The following is an 18,687-nucleotide window of genomic DNA, read 5'->3' on the forward strand; positions in this document are numbered from 1 at the left end:
TATCAGGTTGACAAGGCGGTCATGTCTAGCAATGTGCAAATCACTGTATGGACAGCAATCATTCACAACATGGGTGTCACGTTCCTGACCTGTTTTCTGTTGTTTTGTATGTGTGTGATGGTCAGGGCGTGAGTTTTGGGTGGGCAGTCTATGTTTTCTGTTTCTATGTTGGTTTTGGGTTGCCTGGTATGGCTCTTAATTAGAGGCAGGTGTTTTGCGTTTTCCTCTAATTGAGAGTCATATTAAGGTAGGTTGTTCTCACTGTTTGTTTGTGGGTGATTGTCGCTGTGTCTGTGTTTGTTGCACCACACGGTACTGTCTCGTCTCGTTCTTTCGGTCGTTCCTGTTCAGGTGTTCTTCGTTTCATGTAAGTTCGTAGTTTAGGTCTGTCTTCATCGTTTATTATTTTGTAGGTTATCAAGTGTAGTTTGTTATAGTGTTTTCGTGTTTTTTCCCGTCTTGTTTAATAAAGTCATTATGTATTCACAACCCGCTGCGCCTTGGTCTACTCACTCACCGAAAGAGAGCCGTTACAGAATCACCCACCAAACCCAGATCAAGCAGCGGGTTAACGGACAGCAACGACAGCAGCAGTGGGAAAAGGAGGATTGGACATGGGAAGAGATCCTGGACGGTAAAGGACCCTGGGCACAGCCAGAGGAGTGTCGCCGTTCCAAGGCGGAGCTGGAGGCATCTAAAGCGGAGAGGCGACGTTATGAGGAGGCAGCACGGAAGCAAGGCTGGAAGCCCGCAAGTACTACCCAAAAATGTATTGGGGGGGGCTAAGAGGTAGTGGGCCGAGGGCAGGTAGGAGACCTGCGCCCACTTCCCAGGCTAACCGTGGAGAGCGGGAGTACGGGCAGACACCATGTTACGCAGTAGAGCGCACGGTGTCTCCTGTACGGGTGCATAGCCCAGTGCGGGTTATTCCAACTCCCCGCACTGGTAGGGCTAGATTGGGCATTGAGCCAAATGTCATGAGGCCGGCCCTACATATCTGGCCACCAGTACGTCTCCTTGGGCCGGCTTACATGGCACCAGCCTTACGCATGGTGTCCCCGGTTCGCCAACACAGCCCAGTGCGGGTTATTCCACCTCCCCGCACTGGACGGGCTACGGGGAGCATGCAACCAGGTAAGGTTGGGCAGGCTCAGTGCTCAAGGGAGCCAGTACGCCTACACGGTCCGGTATTTCCGGCGCTACCTCCTCGCCCCAGCCCAGTACCACCAGTGCCTACACCACGCACCAGGCTCCAGTGCGTTTTAAGAGCCCTGTTCCTCCTCCACGCACTCTCCCTATGGTGCGTGTCTCCAGTCCAGTGCCTCCAGTTCCGGCACCACGCACTAAGCCATCTGTGCGTCTCCAGAGCCCTGTACGCACTGTTCCTTCTCCCCGCACTCGCCCTGAGGTGCGTGCCCTCAGCCCGGTACCTCCAGTTCCGGTACCACTCACCAGGCCTATAGTGCGCTTCGAGAGGTCAGTGTGCCCTGTCCCTGCTCCCCGCACTAGCCTTGAAGTGCGTGCCGTCATCCCGGTACCTCCAGTTCCGGCACCACGCACCAGGCCTACTGTGCGCCTCAGCAGGGCAGAGTCGGCCGTCTGCCCAACGCCTTCTGCACTGCCTGTCTGCCCAGCTCCGTCTGAGCCATCTGTCTGCCCAGCTCCGTCTGAGCCATCTGTCTGCCCAGCTCCGTCTGAGCCATCTGTCTGCCCAGCTCCGTCTGAGCCATCTGTCTGCCCAGCGCCGTCTGAGCCATCCGTCTGCCCAGCGCCTTCTGAGCCATCCGTCTGCCCAGCGCCTTCTGAGCCATCCGTCAGCCCAGCGCCTTCTGAGCCATCCGTCTGCCCAACGCCTTCTGAGCCATCTGTCTCTTATGCCCAGCGCCTTCTGAGCCATCCGTCTGCCACGAGCCATTAGAGCCGCCCGTCTGTCCCGAGCCGTTAGAGCCGTCCGTCAGTCAGGAGCCGCTAGAGCCGTCCGTCAGTCAGGAGCCGCCAGAGCCGCCAGCCAGTCAGGAGCTGCCAGAGCCGCCAGCCAGTCAGGAGCTGCCAGAGCCGCCAGCCAGTCAGGAGCTGCCAGAGCCGCCAGCCAGTCAGGAGCTGCCAGAGCCGCCAGCCATTCAGGAGCCGCCAGCCAGTCAGGAGCCGCCCTACAGTCATGAGCCGCCCTACAGTCATGAGCCGCCCTACAGTCATGAGCCGCCCTACAGTCATGAGCTGCCCTACAGTCATGAGCTGCCCTACAGTCATGAGCTGCCCTACAGTCATGAGCTGCCACTCAGCCCGGACCTGCCAGAGCCCCTCAGCCCGGACCTGCCAGAGTCCCTCAGCCCGGACCTGCCAGAGTCCCTCAGCCCGGACCTGCCAGAGTCCCTCAGCCCGGACCTGCCAGAGTCCCTCAGCCCGGACCTGCCAGAGTCCCTCAGCCCGGACCTGCCAGAGCCCCTCAGCCCGGACCTGCCAGAGTCCCTCAGCCCGGACCTGCCAGAGTCCCTCAGCCCGGACCTGCCAGAGCCCCTCAGCCCGGACCTGCCAGAGCCCCTCAGCCCGGACCTGCCAGAGCCCCTCAGCCCGGACCTGCCAGAGCCCCTCAGCCCGGACCTGCCAGAGCCCCTCAGCCCGGACCTGCCAGAGCCCCTCAGCCCGGACCTGCCAGAGTCCCTCAGCCAGGACCTGCCAGAGTCCCTCAGCCAAGACCTGCCGCCCCTTATCCCGGTGCTGCCCCTTATCCCGGTGCTGCCCCTTATCCCGGTGCTGCCCCTTATCCCGGTGCTGCTCCTTATCCCGGTGCTGCCCCTTATCCCGGTGCTGGCCCTTATCCCGGTGCTGCCCCTTCATTTAGGTGGTTTTAGTTGGAGGGTGGTCATTGGGAGGGGGATACAGAAGCGGGGAGTGACTATGGTGGTGTGGGGACAGCGTCCGGAGCCTGAGCCACCACCGTGGTCAGATGCCCACCCAGACCCTCCCCTGGACTTTGTGCTGGTGCGCCCGGCGTTCGCACCTTGAGGGGGGGGGGGGTTCTGTCACGTTCCTGACCTGTTTTCTGTTGTTTTGTATGTGTGTGATGGTCAGGGCGTGAGTTTTGGGTGGGCAGTCTATGTTTTCTGTTTCTATGTTGGTTTTGGGTTGCCTGGTATGGCTCTTAATTAGAGGCAGGTGTTTTGCGTTTTCCTCTAATTGAGAGTCATATTAAGGTAGGTTGTTCTCACTGTTTGTTTGTGGGTGATTGTCGCTGTGTCTGTGTTTGTTGCACCACACGGTACTGTCTCGTCTCGTTCTTTCGGTCGTTCCTGTTCATGTGTTCTTCGTTTCATGTAAGTTCGTAGTTTAGGTCTGTCTTCATCGTTTATTATTTTGTAGGTTATCAAGTTTAGTTTGTTATAGTGTTTTCGTGTTTTTTCCCGTCTTGTTTAATAAAGTCATTATGTATTCACAACCCGCTGCGCCTTGGTCTACTCCCTCACCGAAAGAGAGCCGTTACAATGGGCAGTGTACTCCATTACATTTGACTTCTGTAGAATACATGGTTTGCAGGGTCCCAGAGTGCTAGATTATATACTATGGTGGAAAATTGCAAGGTTATGTTATAATACCTTTATTGCATCAAATGGTTGTTTTTATGCAACAGATGGAGTATTCTTATAACTATTGTGTGGGTGTTCAACTGAGGATGGGTCTCTGGGAGATAACACTGACAGGAGATTTACAATGTCTTTTGGGTGATTAAACCTAGAGAGACCACATTCCAGAGCATGAGTTAATGTTTCTGTTCTATATGGTACCAGGGAGAGATGACCCCAGGCCAGACCCTGGTCTGTACACAAAGATGACTGTTTTTACAGCAGATACTGTCTACCCCCAAACATCAATAATGCCTTTAATACACTTCTCTTCAAGGTGATGGCCTCAAATTTGCAGTTTGTGGTTGGTGTGTAGCGGGGTGCGTAATTGGCGGCAGAGAAGTCAGGCACAGGAGAGAAGAACTAAGTAATAACCAGAGATTTAATAGCAAAACCAACGGCATCCAGAACAACAAGATAAATGGGCACAAAAAGAACCCGTTGTGCGCTCACGGGGAACGTGCACAAGCACTACAATAAACAATCCCACACAAAGACATGGGGGGAACAGAGGGTTAAATACACAACAAGCTAATGAGGGATTTGAAACCAGGTGTGTGGAAAAACAAGACTAAACAAATGGAAAATTAAAAGTGGATCGACGATGGCTCGAACAAGGAGAGGACCCGACTTCAGCGGAAGTCGTGGCAGTGCGCACCGACGCCGGCCTCGGGGACGACCCGGAGGGCGACGCGCAGGGCAATCCGGACGGAGACGGTGGAACTCCCGCAGCATTGAAGGGTCCAACACGTCCTCCACCGGAACCCAGCACCTCTCCTCCGGACCGTACCCCTCCCACTCCACGAGGTACTGAAGGCCCTCGCCCGACGCCTCAAATCCAGTATAGAACGAACGGAGTACGCCGGGGCCCCCTCGATGTCCAGAGGGGGAGCAGGAACCTCCCGCACCTCAGGCTCCTGGAGCGGGCCAACCACCACCGGCCTGAGGAGAGACACATGGAACGAGAGGTTAATACGGTAATCAGGGGGAAGCTGTAACCTATAAGAAACCTTGTTCACTCTCCTCAGGACTTTAAATGGCCTCACAAACAGCGGGCCCAGCTTCCGGCAGGGCAGGCAGAGGGGCAGTTTCCGGGTCGAGAGCCAGACTCGGTCCCCCGGTGCGAACACCGGGGCCTCACTGTGGTGACGGTCTGCGCTGGCTTTCTGGCGCAGCACGGCCCGCTGGAGGTGAACATGGGCGGCGTCCCATGTCTACTCCACGCTCCTGAACCAGTTGTCCACCGCAGGAGCCTCGGTCGGACTCTGATGCCAAGGCGCCAGAACCGGCTGGTACCCCAGTACACACTGGAAGGGGGAGAAGTTAGTGGAGGAGTGGCGGAGTGGCGGAGCGAGTTCTGAGCCATCTCGGCCCAGGGCACGAATGCTGCCCACTCCCCCGGCCGATCCTGGCTATTTGACTGCAGAAACCTGCCCACATCCTGGTTCACTCTCTCCACCTGCCCATTACTCTCGTCATGAAACCCAGAGGTAAGGCTGATCGAGACCCCCAGACGTTCCATGAACGCATTCCAGACCCTCGAAGAGAACTGGGGACCTCGGGCAGACACTATATCCTCAGGCACCCCGTAGTGCCGGAAGACGTGTGTAAACAAGGCCTCCGCAGTCTGTAGGGCCGTAGGGAGACCGGGCAGAGAGAGGAGACGGCAGGACTTAGAGAACCGATCCACAACGACCAGGATCATGGTGTTTCCCTGTGAGGGAGTGAGATCGGTAAGAAAATCCACTGACAGGTGCGATCAAGGCCCCTGTGGAACGGGTAAGGGGTGTAGCTTCCCTCTGGGCAGGTGCCTAGGAGCCTTACACTGAGCGCAGACCGAGCAGGAGGAAACATACAACCCTCACGTCCTTGGCCAAGGTAGGCCACCAGTACTTCCCAACCAAACAGCGCACCGTCCGACCGATCCCAGGATGACCAGAGGAGGGAGACGTGTTGGCCCAATAGATCAACCGGTCACGGACAGCAGACGGAACGTACAGACGCCCAGCTGGACACTGGAGAGGAGCGGGCTCTGCACGTAATGCCTGCTCAATGTCCGCGTCCAGCTCCCACACTACCGGCGCCACCAGGCAGGAGGCCGGGAGTATGGGAGTGGGATCCATGGGCCACTCCTCTGTCATACAGCCGGGACAGTGCGTCTGCCTTCACGTTTTGGGAACCTGGTCTGTAGGAAAGGGAAAAAACAAAACAGGTGAAAAACATGGCCCACCTTGCCTGGCGAGGGTCCAGTCTCCTCGCTGCCCGGATCTACTCCAGATTGCAGTGGTCAGTCCAGATGAGAAAAGGGTGTTTATCCCCCTCAAGCCAATGTCTCCATGCCTTCAGAGCCTTGATGACAGCCAACAGTTCCCGGTCCCCCACATCATAGTTTCGCTCCGCCGGGCTGAGCTTCTTCGAGAAGAAGGCAGAGGGGCGGAGCTTCGGTGGCGTACCCGAGCGCTGAGAGAGCACGGCTCATATCCCAGCCGCGTCCTCCTCCACTATGAACGCCAAAGAGGGATCCGGATGGGCCAGCACGGGAGCCGAGGTAAACAGAGCCCTCAGGTGACCAAAAGCCCTGTCCGCCTCAGCCGACCACTGCAAAAGTACCGTGCCCCCCTTCAGCAGTGAGGTAATGGGAGCCGCTACCTGACCAAATCCCCGGATAAACCTCCGGTAGTAATTGGCAAACCCTAGGAACCGCTGCACTTCCTTTACCGTGGTGGGAGTCGGCCAATTACGCACGGCTGAAATGCGGTCACTCTCCATTTCCACCCCCGAGGTGGAAATGCGATACCCTAGGAAGGAGACGGACTGCTGGAAGAACAGGCATTTCTCAGCCTTGACGTACATCTCATGCTCCAACAGTCAACCAAGCACCCTGCGCACCAGGGACACATGCTCGGCGCGTGTAGTGGAGTATATCAGAATGTCATCAATATATACCACTACACCCTGCCCATGCAGGTCCCTGTAAATCTCATCTACAAAGGCTTGGAAGACTGATGGAGCATTCATCAACCCGTACGGCATGACGGTCGTACTGAACGCCGTCTTCCACTCGTCTCCCTCCCGGATACGCACCAGGTTGTAAGCACTCCTGAGATCTAGTTTGGTGAAGAAGCGCGCCTCGTGCATTGACTCAATCGCCGTGGCGATAAGAGGCAGCGGGTAACTGTACCTCACCGTGATCTGATTTAGGCCTCGGTAGTCAATACACGGGCGCAGACCTCCCTCCTTCTTCACAAAAAAGAAACTCGAGGAGGTGGGTGAAGTGGAGGACCGAATGTACCCCTGACGCAGGGATTTGGAGACATATGTTTCCATAGCCACATTCCCAGACCTCTTTCCATGGTTAAATGCGGTGGATCGCGCTTTCAGTTTTGCGCGAATGCTGCCATCCACCCACGGTTTCTGGTTAGGGTAGGTTTTAATAGTTACAGTGGGTACAACATCTCTAATGCACTTCCTTATAAACTCTCTCACCGAGTCAGCGTATAGATCGATGTTGTTCTCTGAGGCTGACCGGAACATATCCCAGTCCGCGTGATCAAAACAATCTTGAAGCGTGGATTCCGATTGGTCAGACCAGCGTTGAATGGTTCTAGTCACGGGTACATCCAGTTTTGAGTTTCTGCCTATAAGATGGTAAGAGCAAGATGGAGTTGTGGTTGGATTTGCCGAAGGGAGGGCTTTGTATGCATCGTGGAAGTTAGTGGCAGTGATCGAGTGCGTTACCTGCGCAAGTACTGCAATCAATATGTTGATAGAATTTATGTAGCTTTGTTCTCAAATTTGCTTTGTTAAAATCCCCAGCTACAATAAATGCAGCCTCAGAATATATGGTTTCCAGTTTACATAGAGTCCAGTGAAGTTCCTTGAGGGCTGTCGTGGTGTATGCTTGAAGGGGTATATACACAGCTGTGACGATAACTGACGAGAATTCTCTTGGGAGGTAATATGGCCAGCATTTCATTGTAAGGAATTCTAGGTTGGGTAAGCAGAAGGACTTGAGTTCCTGTATGTTGTTATGATTACACCATGAGTCGTTAATCATAAGGCCCTTCTTCCCTGAGAGGTGTTTATCTCTGTCGGTGCGATGAGTTCACCCCATTAGTTTGCACTATATAGATCAATGTTTTTTATGTGATCGAATCAATATTATATCACCCCCTTTTCAATGCAACAAACCAAACCAAATCTAACTTTGCAAGATTGTGTCTGTGATTTTGTTGTAGGCAGAGCCAGAGTTCAACAGAGTAGAATTCTATTGGCGGGGGTTACCCGCGAGCAGTCTTTCAATCACCCGCGAGTGAATACACTTTTCAGATCAGTGCCCGCGTGTGCACATTCGTTGATATTCTTTGCTAGTTAGCGAGTTATTAGCCCAGTTACAGGAAAGTATAGGTCAGCAATGGGGAGTTACTGTTTCCTACAAGAGCACAAAATGTATAGGCTACATTTCAAGCTGTCTTTGAAAAGCCAGTCAGGTAGAAAGCTTATGTCTTAATTAAAGGGGCAGTGTTGTATTTTGAGACAGGCTTGATTATGCAAATAAACCAATATGGGGTAGTCTACATTGTCTAATTCTCTGTATGGTAATAATAATACATTTTATTTTGTAAAGTGGTTTCTTGCATCATACAACACAATACAATGCAATTTACAGTCACCTATTTGGCCCATGGTGTTACAAACCCAGTAAAAAAATTATGAATGTCAAGCCCTTCCTAATGTAAAAAACGTTTTTAAAAGTCATGCCGTGTGGGCCTGCATTGAACACCACATGTAGGCAACTCATTTTTTCAAGCTATTTCCATGTGAAATATTATTGGATTTGCGCTATTGGTTTTGTTGGTAGACCTACATTATGCTCAAATAGCCTATTGGGTACTGTCTAAAACTGTAAGGGTACAGCCGCAGTGTTCACTGTAAACACATGCCGGAAGGTGCACAAAATTTTCACAATGTTGAAGTTTCCGCTAACAAGACCAAACATTTGCTCAGTGCCCAAAAAATAGAGGGAACATTGATTGGGCCCCTTGATAAATGTGGAGCAATGTTTGAATGCCACAGGATATCTGAACATCATTGCCAATCAGGTGCATCCCTTCATGGCAGCAGTGTATCCATCTGCGAATTGATTTTTTCAGCAGCATAATGTTCCATGCGACAACGCTCGGATTGTCCAGGAATGGTTCCACAAACATCACAGTGAATTCAGTTTACTGCAGTGGCCTGCCCAGTCACCAGATCTCAATCCAATTGAGCATCTGTGGGATGAGATGGAACTAGCGATTTGGAGTAGAGATCCACTATCAGCCTACTTGACACAATTGTGGGAAGCATTTTTTGTATTTATTATTATTTCACCTTTATTTAACCAGGTAGGCTAGTTGAGAACAAGTTCTCATTTACAACTGCGACCTGGCCAAGATAAAGCAAAGCAGTGCGACACAAGCAACAATCAAGAGTTACACATGGAATAAACAAACATCCAGTCAATAATACAATAGAAAAAGTATATATACAACGTGTGAAAATGAGGTAGGACAAGGGAGGTAAGGCAATAAATAGGCCATAATAGGCCATAGTGGCGAAATAATTACAATATAGCAATTAAACACTGGAGTGATAGATGAGCAGAAGATGAGTTTGCAAGTAGAGATACTGGGGTGCAAAGGAGCAAAATAAATCAAATAAATAACAGTGTGGGGATGAGGTAGTTGGATGGGCTAAATTATAGATGGGCTATGTACAGGTGCAGTAATCTGTGAGCTGCTCTGACAGCTGGTGCTTAAAAATAGTGAGGGAGATAAGTGTTTCCAGTTTCAGAGATTTTTGTAGTTCATTCCAGTCATTGGCAGCAGAGAACTGGAAGGAGAGGCGGCCAAAGAATTGGTTTTGGGGGTGACCAGAGAGATATACCTGCTGGAGCGCGTGCTACAGGTGGGTGCTGCTATGATGACCAGCGAGCTGAGATAAGGGGGACTACCTAGCAGGGTCTTGTAGATGACCTGGAGCCAGTGGGTTTGGCGACGAGTATGAAGCGAGGGCCAGCCAACGAGAGCGTACAGGTCGCAGTGGTGGGTAGTATATGGGGCTTTGGTGACAAAATGGATGGCACTGTGATAGACTGCATCCAATTTATTGAGTAGGGTATTGGAGGCTATTTTGTAAATGACATCGCCAAAGTCGAGGATCGGTAGGATGGTCAGTTTTACAAGGGTATGTTTGGCAGCATGAGTGAAGGATGCTTTGTTGCGAAATAGGAAGCTAATTCTAGATTTAACTTTGGATTGGAGATGTTTGATGTGAGTCTGGAAGGAGAGTTTACAGTCTAACCAGACACCTAGGTATTTGTAGTTGTCCACATATTCTAAGTCAGAACCGTCCAGAGTAGGGATGTTGGACGGGCGGGCAGCTGCAGGCAGCGATCGGTTGAAGAGCATACATTTAGTTTTACTTGTATTTAAGAGCAATTGGAGGCCACGGAAGGAGAGTTGTGTGACTTTGAAGCACGTCTGGAGGGTTGTTAACACAGTGTCCAGTGTCCACAGTGTCCCCTCACAGTTACTGCCTTTCCATGAGATGTTGTTAAATCTGTTTTTTAAAAGGTAATTTTGGGGTTAGCTTGAATAATTGGAGATTCATGTGTTTAATGCGATCTTGGCTCTGTATAAAACTGTGCGTTGGCGTTAATTTGTTTTGGACTTGGGGACTGTAAAGAGACCCCTGGTGGCATGTCTTGTGGGGTATGTATGGGTGTCTGAGCTGAATGTTTTGTTAACATTATTATGCAGACAATCTGGAATCTTCATCACATTAATATTTATTAGGGATGCATGATATATCGGTGAAGATATCGGAATTGGCCGATATTAGCTAAAAATGACAATGTCTAGTTTAACGCCATTGTGCAAAACCGACGTGCATACCTATATAGCATAGGTACATGACGTAATGACGCCACATAAAATTTTGCGCTATACGTGCAACACAGCATTCCTAAACTAGCCCACAATGTCTGCTGTGTGGATCGAGCAGTCACAAAATTTCCGCGAGACAACTCAAAGGCGAAATCCATTAACGCAAAGATAATGTAATTCATTGCCCTTGACAATCAACCTTTCTTTGTCATGGGTGACGTTGACTTTCGCTGACTGGTCGAGCACCGGTACACACTACCAAGTGCGCTATTTTTCAGATGTTGCCCTACCGGAGTTACACAGTAATACTGCTATTAGCTTCACGACACATACTATGGAACGCTGTTTGGGTCTTTGCATGTCAAAAAAATATACTGCACCACTGTCATGTTGCTGCTACCGTCCCTTATGACCAAAAATTCTTTCTGGACATCAGAACTGGGATTACTCACCACGGACTGGAAGAAGCTTTTTCCTTTAACGAGTCGGACGAGAAAGAAATACTGCTCTCCCGGGAACAGGCCCAGATCCACTTAATTTGCATGAAAAAAAGACGGAGGAAAAGAGGACGCAGATCAGGCTGCCTTTCGAGAATCTGTAGGTGAGCGAATAAACTCCTACTGCCATCCGTTCTACTTGCTAACTTGCAATCATTGGAAAATAAAATGGATGACCTATGATTATCCTACCAACAGGACATTAAGAATTGTAATATCCTATGTTTCACAGAGTCGTGGCTGAACAACGACATGGACAATATAGAGCTGGAGAGATTTTCAATGCATCGGCAGAACAGTGAAGCTACGCCTGGTAAGACGAGGGGTGGGGAGTGTGTGTATTTTTGTCAATAACAGCTGGTGCGCGATGTCTAATATTAAAGAAGTCTTGAGGTATTACTCGCCTGAGGTAGAGTACCTTATGATAAGCTGCAGACCACACTATATACCAAGAGAGTTCTCATCTCTATTATTCGTAGCCGTCTATTTACCGCCACAGACTGATGCTGGCACTAAGACTGCACTCAACCAACTCTATAAGGCCATAAGCAAATAAGAAAATGCTCACCCAGAAGCGGGGCTCCTAGTGGCCGGGGACTTTAAATGCAGGGAAACTTAAATCAGTTTTACCACATTTTTTTAACAGCATGTCACATGTGCAACCAGAGGGAAAAAAACTCTAGACCACCTTTACTCCACACACAGAGATGCATACAAAGCTCTCCCCCGCCCTCCATTTGGGAAATCCGACCATCATTCTATTCTCCTGATTCCTGCTTACAAGCAAAAACTAAAGCAGGAAGTACCAGTGACTCGCTCAATATGAAAGTGGTCAGATGGCGAGGATGCTACGCTACAGGACTGTTCACAGACTGGAATATGTTCCGCGATTCCTCCAATGGCATTGAGGAGTATACAACCTCAGTCATCGGCTTCATTAATAAGTGCATCGACGACGTCGTACCCACAGTGACTGTACGTATATATCCCAACCAGAAGCCATGGATTACAGGCAACATCCGCATCAAGCTAAAGGCTAGAGCTGCCACTTTCAAGGAGCGGGTAACTATTCTGGACACCTATAAGAAATACTGATACGCCCTCAGACGAACCATCAAACAGGCAAAGCGTCAATACAGGATTAAGATTGAATCCTACTACACCGGCTCTGACGTTCGTCGGATGTGGCAGGGCTTGAAAGCTATTACGGACTACAAAGGGAAACCCAGACACAAGCTGCCCATTGACACAAGCCTACCAGATGAGCTAAATGCCTTTTGTGCTCGCTTCGAGGCAAGCAACACTGAAGCATGCACGAGAGCACCAGCTGTTCTGGATGACGGTGTGATAACGCTCTCGGTAACTGATGTGAGCAAGACCGTTAAACAGGTCAACATTCACAAAGCCGCAGGGCCAGATGGATTACCAGGACGTGTACTCAAACTGCGCGGACCAACTGGCAAGCATCTTTACTGACATTTTCAACCTCTCCCTGACCAAGTCTATAATGCCTACATGTTTCAAGCAGACCGCCATAGTCCCTGTGCCCAAGGAAGCGAAGGTAACCTGCCTAAATGATTACCGCCACGTGGCACTCACGTCGGTAGCCATGAAGTGCTTTCAAAGGCAGGTCATGGCTCACATCAACAGCATCCTGCTGGATACCCTAGACCCACTCCAATTCGCATACCGCCCCAACAGATCCACAGATGACGCAATCTCAATCGCACTCCACACTGCCCTTTCTCACCTGGACAAAAGGAACACCTATGTGAGAATGCTGTTCATTGACTACAGCTCAGTGTTCAACACCATAGTGTTCACGAAGCTTATCACTAAGCTAAGGACCCTGGGACTAAACACCTCCCTTTGCAACTGGATCCTGGACTTCCTGACGGGCCGCCCCCAGGTGGTAAGGGTAGGCAACAACACGTCTGCCATGCTGATCCTCAACACTGGGGCCCCTCAGGGGTGTGTACTTAGTCCCCTCCTGTAATCCCTGTTCACCCACGACTGCGTGGCTAAACACAACTCCCAACACCATCATTACGTTTTCTTAACAGTGGTAGGCCTGATCACCGACAACGATTAGACGGCCTTTTGGGAGGAGGTCAGAGAACTGGCAGTGACAACAACCTCTCCCTCAATGCGAGCAAAACAAAGGAGTTGATTGTGGACTACAGGAAAAGGCGGGCCGAACAGGCCCCCATTAACATCAACCTAGCTGTAGTGGAGCATGTCGAGAGTTTCAAGTTCCTTGGTGTCTACATCACCAACGATCTATCATGGTCCTAACACACCAAGACAGTTATAAAGAGGGCACGACAAAACATTTTCCCCCTCAGGAGACTGAAAATATTTGGCATGGGTCCCCAGATCCCCAAAAAGTTATACAGCTGCACATTTGAGAGCATCCTGACCGGTTGTATCACCGCCTGGTATGGCAACTGCTCGTCATCTGACCTTAAGGCGCTACAGAGGGTAGTGCGTACGACCCAGTACATCACTGGGGCCATGCTTCCTGCAATCCAGGACTTATATAATAGGCGGTGTTAGAGGAAAGCCCATAAAATTGTCAGACTCCAGTCACCCAAGTCCGCACAGCAAGCGGTACCGGAGTGCCAAGTCTGAGACCAAAAGGCTCCTTAACAGCTTCTAACCCCAAACCATAAGACTGCTGAACAATTAATCAAATGGCCACCGGACTATTACATTGACCCCCCTACCTCCATTTGTTTTGTACACTGCTGCTACTCACTGTTTATTATCTATGCATAATCACTTCACCCCTACCTACATGTACCAATTACCTCGAACCTGTATCCCTGCACATTGACTCAGTACTGATACCCCCAAATAGCCTCCTTATTGTTATGTTATTGTGTTACTTTTTTATAATTTTTTTACTTTCGATTTATTTGGTAAATATTTTCTTAACTCGTCTTGAACTGCACTGTTGGTTAAGGGCTTGTAAGTAAGCATTTCACGGTAAGGTCTACACTTGCTCTATTCAGCGCATGTGACAAAAAGTTTGATTTGATTTAGATCGCTTCGCAACTCGGGAGCCCCAACGTCTCATTATGTAAAAAAAACAAAACAAGCAAGTATAGTGTAGAGAATCATTGTACCATCTAAACCGCTGTGAAATATATTTTCCATAACCAAAAATATTGTATTTCTGCAAAAACCAAAAGCAATAGATGCAAAAACAAAACTTAAGAACGGGAAGCATAGAAATAGTGCACATATAACATATCTACGACTTCTTAGACTTGCTTTCAATGAGAATTAAATATCTATAACATTTCTATTTTAATTTGGTCAGGTCACCCAAAACGTTGAATTTTACAGTTTTAACAGAGTATGACAACCAAGCAGAGCAAACCCAAGGCCACGCCTGCAACAAGCCACACCTCCAGATCCTCTAGTTGGCTGTCCCCGCTAAAATATGTTAGTTTTATTTTTCAATAATTTGTTATGTTAGAATTTTGCTTCCACTTTGAAATTAGAGTATTTTGTCTAGATCGTTGACCAAAAATGACAATTAAATCCATTTTAATCACACTTGAACAAGAAAATGTGGAAAAAGTTGAGTGGTGTGAATACATTCTGAAGGCACTGTATCGCTGCTTTAAAAAGTGTGATGTGTCTTGCTGTCTTCAGAAGCCAACTCCAATCTCTCTGTGGTTTGTGGGTGGAAAAAGCACATCATGCATTTTTTATGAGCTAGCACTTGTGTGTATGACAGTTCAACTTTTGATCGGTCTGGCAAGCTATGGCATGATGGTAAACTGGCTGATTTTTAAGAGAAATTCAACAGAAAAACTGTTATTCTCAAAATCTCCCCTCCAACTGGTTATTCTCCTATTGACATTGTGCACCACAACAAATTCAGGTAAGTTACTTTGCTTGAAAAAAATGGTCTGCGTCTAATTTGAAAAAATACAGAAGGCAGTGATTTTTGTTGATCAAATTGTTTAATGTAGATCATTATAATGGGTAAATCTCAAACATCAGCATTTGGTCCCCTTTTTCTGTCTTAAAACATTCGGCAACTCTCATCCTATCAGTCTGTCCGTTTATTGGGTATTGGTGAACATGTAATTCATTACATTGTATTTGCTTTTCTGTAACCCTTAAGAGTATTGACGATCTAAGTAACATATAATAAAAAATCCGCATCGAAATCCGTGAGTTTAAAGTAGAGGAAGGTGGAAGGTGACCGAGCTACAGCAGTGTTTGTCAGACCATGAGAAATTCCGAAAATCGTTCTTCTCACGAAAACATCTATAGCATCCGAATGGTTTGGCCTACGAAGTAATCGGGGTTAAAAATGTGTTCAAAAAACCCACACATATTTCCTGAGCTTTCTTATATCTCCTAGATATAGGACAGACACTTCAGAACCTTATTCTTCATGATTTATTGTTTTACTGTCTCCTTTGCCATTTATGTGTTATTAAATGTGTTTCTATAGTAGTAAAGGCCAAATTAAATATTTTATCAAATCATTTGAAATTATTGTTTACACCTAAAGTGGTTCTAAAATGTATAAATCAATACATCAAATTGCTAAATGATCCATGGCATGACCATCTTAAAACAATTCCATATATTAGCTTAGTAGAACTTGCCACACCCATCAACGGCTTGCACTTTTAGAGGTTCTCCATATAAACTCTGATTCACTAGGTCTAGGATATGAGTTGAGGTTTAAACTAAATGGCACTGCATCACTTCATACAGCATGGCAAAGTATATTGGCCATTTTTTTCATATATTTCAAGGGTTGTGTACTGTAGAGTTCAAAAGGTACTCATACTCAAAGCCATGAAAAATAAATAACCCAAGGAGGCCGAGATGCAAAAATAATTCATTTAATCCATGCTCGAAAGAATACAACAAGTGAAAGTGCAAGGTGCATGGATTCAATTAATTATATTATTTTTGCATCTTGCCCTCCTTGGGTTATTTATTTTCTATGGTTTTGAGTGTGAGTACCTTTTGAACTCTACAGATATTTTCTTTTCCCCGCACCGGCCGCATTTCATTCTAGCCTGAGCGCAAACCCTCATACTGGCTTTCTAAGGATGGTGTAGCTACTACCATATTTTCTGTCTAACAAATAACCCCCCATTCCATTCATTAATTGTAGGACATTGAGTTTTTACTGGAAAAGAAACATAAAATCTAATTTTATTAGTCACATGCGCCGAATACAACAGGTGAAATGCTTACTTACGAGCATCTAACCAACAATGCAGTTTTAAAAAATACAAATAATAATAAGAGATAAAATTAACAAGTAATTAAAGAGCAGCAGTGAAATAACAATAGCAAGACTATATACAGGGGGGTACCGATACAGAGTCAATGTGCGGGGGCACTGGTTATTTGTGGTAGTATGTACATGTAGGTTGGGTTATTAAAGTGACTATGCATAGATGACAACAGCGTAGCAGTGGTGTAAAGAGGGGGGGGGGGGGTACTGCAAATAGTCTGGGTAGCCATTTCATTAGGTGTTCTGGAGTTTTATGGCTTGGGGGTAGAAGCTGTTTGGAAGCCTCTTGGACCTAGACTTGGCTCTCCGGTACCGCTTGCCGTGCAGTAGCAGAGAGAGCAGTCTACAACTAGGGTGGCTGGAGTCTTTGACCATTTTTAGGGCCTTCCTCTGACCCTGCCTAGTATAGAGGTCCTGGATGGAAAGAAGCTTGGCCCCAGTGATGTACTGGGCCGTTCGCACTACCCTCTGTAGTGCCTTGCCGTCGGAGGCCGAGTAGTTGCCATACCAGGCAGTGATGCAACCAGTCAGGATGCTCTCAATGGTGCAGCTGTAGAACCTTTTGAGGATCTGAGGACCCATGTCAAATCTTTTCAGTCTCCTGAGGAGGAATAGGTTTTGTCGTGCCCTCTTCACGACTGTCTTGGTGTGGATGGACCATGTTAGTTTGTTGATGATGTGGACACCAAGGAACTTGAAGCTCTCAACCTGCTCCACTGCAGCCCCGTCGATGAGAATGGGGGCGTGCTCAGTCCTCTTTTTCCTGTAGTCCACAATCATCTCCTTTGTCTTGATCACATTGAGGGAGAGGTTGTTGTCCTGGCACCACACAGCTAGGTCTCTGACCTCCCAATAGGCTGTCTTGTCGTTGTCTGTGATCAGGCCTACCACTGTTGTGTCATCGGCAAATGTAATGATGGTGTTGGAGTCGTGCCTGGCCGTGCAGCCAAGAGTGAACAGGGAGTACAGGAGGGGATTGAGCACGCACCCCTGAGGGGCCCCTGTGTTGAGGATCAGCGTGGCGGATGTGTTGTTACCTACCCTTACCACTTGGGGGGCGGCCCGTCAGCAAGTTCAGGATCCAGTTGCAGAGGGAGGTGTTTAGTCCCAGGGTCTTTAGCTTATTGATAGGCTTTGAGGGCACTATGGTGTTGAACGCTGAGCTGTAGTCAATGAATAGCATTCTCACATAGGTGTTCCTTTTGTTCAGGTGGGAAACGGCAGTGTGGAGTGCAATGGAGATTGTATCATCTGTGGATCTGTTGGGGCAGAATGCAAATCGGAGTGGGTCTGGGGTTTCTTGGATGATGGTGTTGATGTGAGCCATGGCCAGCCTTTCAAGGCACTTTATGGCTACAGACGTGAGTGCTACGGATCGGTAGTTGTTTAGCCAGGTTATCTTACTGTTCTTGGGCACAGGGACTATGGTGGTCTGCTTAAAACATGTTCGTATTACAGACTCGTACAGGGAAAGGTTGAAAATGTCAGTGAAGACACTTGTCAGTTAGTCAGCGCATGCTCGCAGTACACGTCCTGGTAGTCCGTCTGACCCTGTGGCCTTTTGAATGTTGACCTGTTTAAAGGTCTTACTCACATCGGCTGTGGAGAGCGTGATCACAGTCTTCCGGAACAGCTGGTGCGAGCATAGAAGTAGTTTAGCTCATCTGGTAAGCTCGTGTCACTGGGCAGCTCTCGGCTGTGCTTCCCCTTGTAGTCTGTAATGGTTTGCAAGCTCTGCCACATCCGACGAGCGTCAGAGCCGGTGTTGTACGATTCGATCTTAGTCCTGTATTGATGCTTTGCCTGTTTGATGGTTCGTCGGAGGGCATAGCGGGATTTCTTATAAGCTTCCGGGTTAGAGTCACGCTCCTTGAAAGCGGCAGCTCTAGCCTTTAGCTCAGTGTGGATGCTCCCTGTAATCCTTGGCTTCTGTTTGGTGTATGTACGTATGGCCACTGTGGGGACGATGTCATTGATGTACTTATTGATGAAGCCAATGACTGACGTGGTGTACTCCTCAATGGCATCGGAGGAATCCTGGAACATATTCCAGTCTGTGATAGCAAAACAGTCCTGTAGCTTAGCAACTGCTTCATCTGACCACTTTTTTATTGATCTAGTAACTGCTGCTTCCTGATTTTAATTTTTGCTTGTAAGCAGGAATCAGGAGGATAGAATTATGGTCAGATTTGCCAAAAGGAGGGCGGGGGAGAGCTTTGTATGCATCTCTGTGTGTGGAATATAGGTGGTCCAGAGTTCTTTTTCCTCTGGTTGCACATTTAACATGCTGATAGAAATTTGGTAAAACAAATTTAAGTTTCCCTGCATTAAAGTCCCCGGCTACTAGGAGCGCCACCTGT

Source organism: Salvelinus fontinalis, chromosome 13, assembly GCF_029448725.1.
Source record: "Salvelinus fontinalis isolate EN_2023a chromosome 13, ASM2944872v1, whole genome shotgun sequence".
NCBI lineage: Eukaryota > Metazoa > Chordata > Actinopteri > Salmoniformes > Salmonidae > Salvelinus > Salvelinus fontinalis.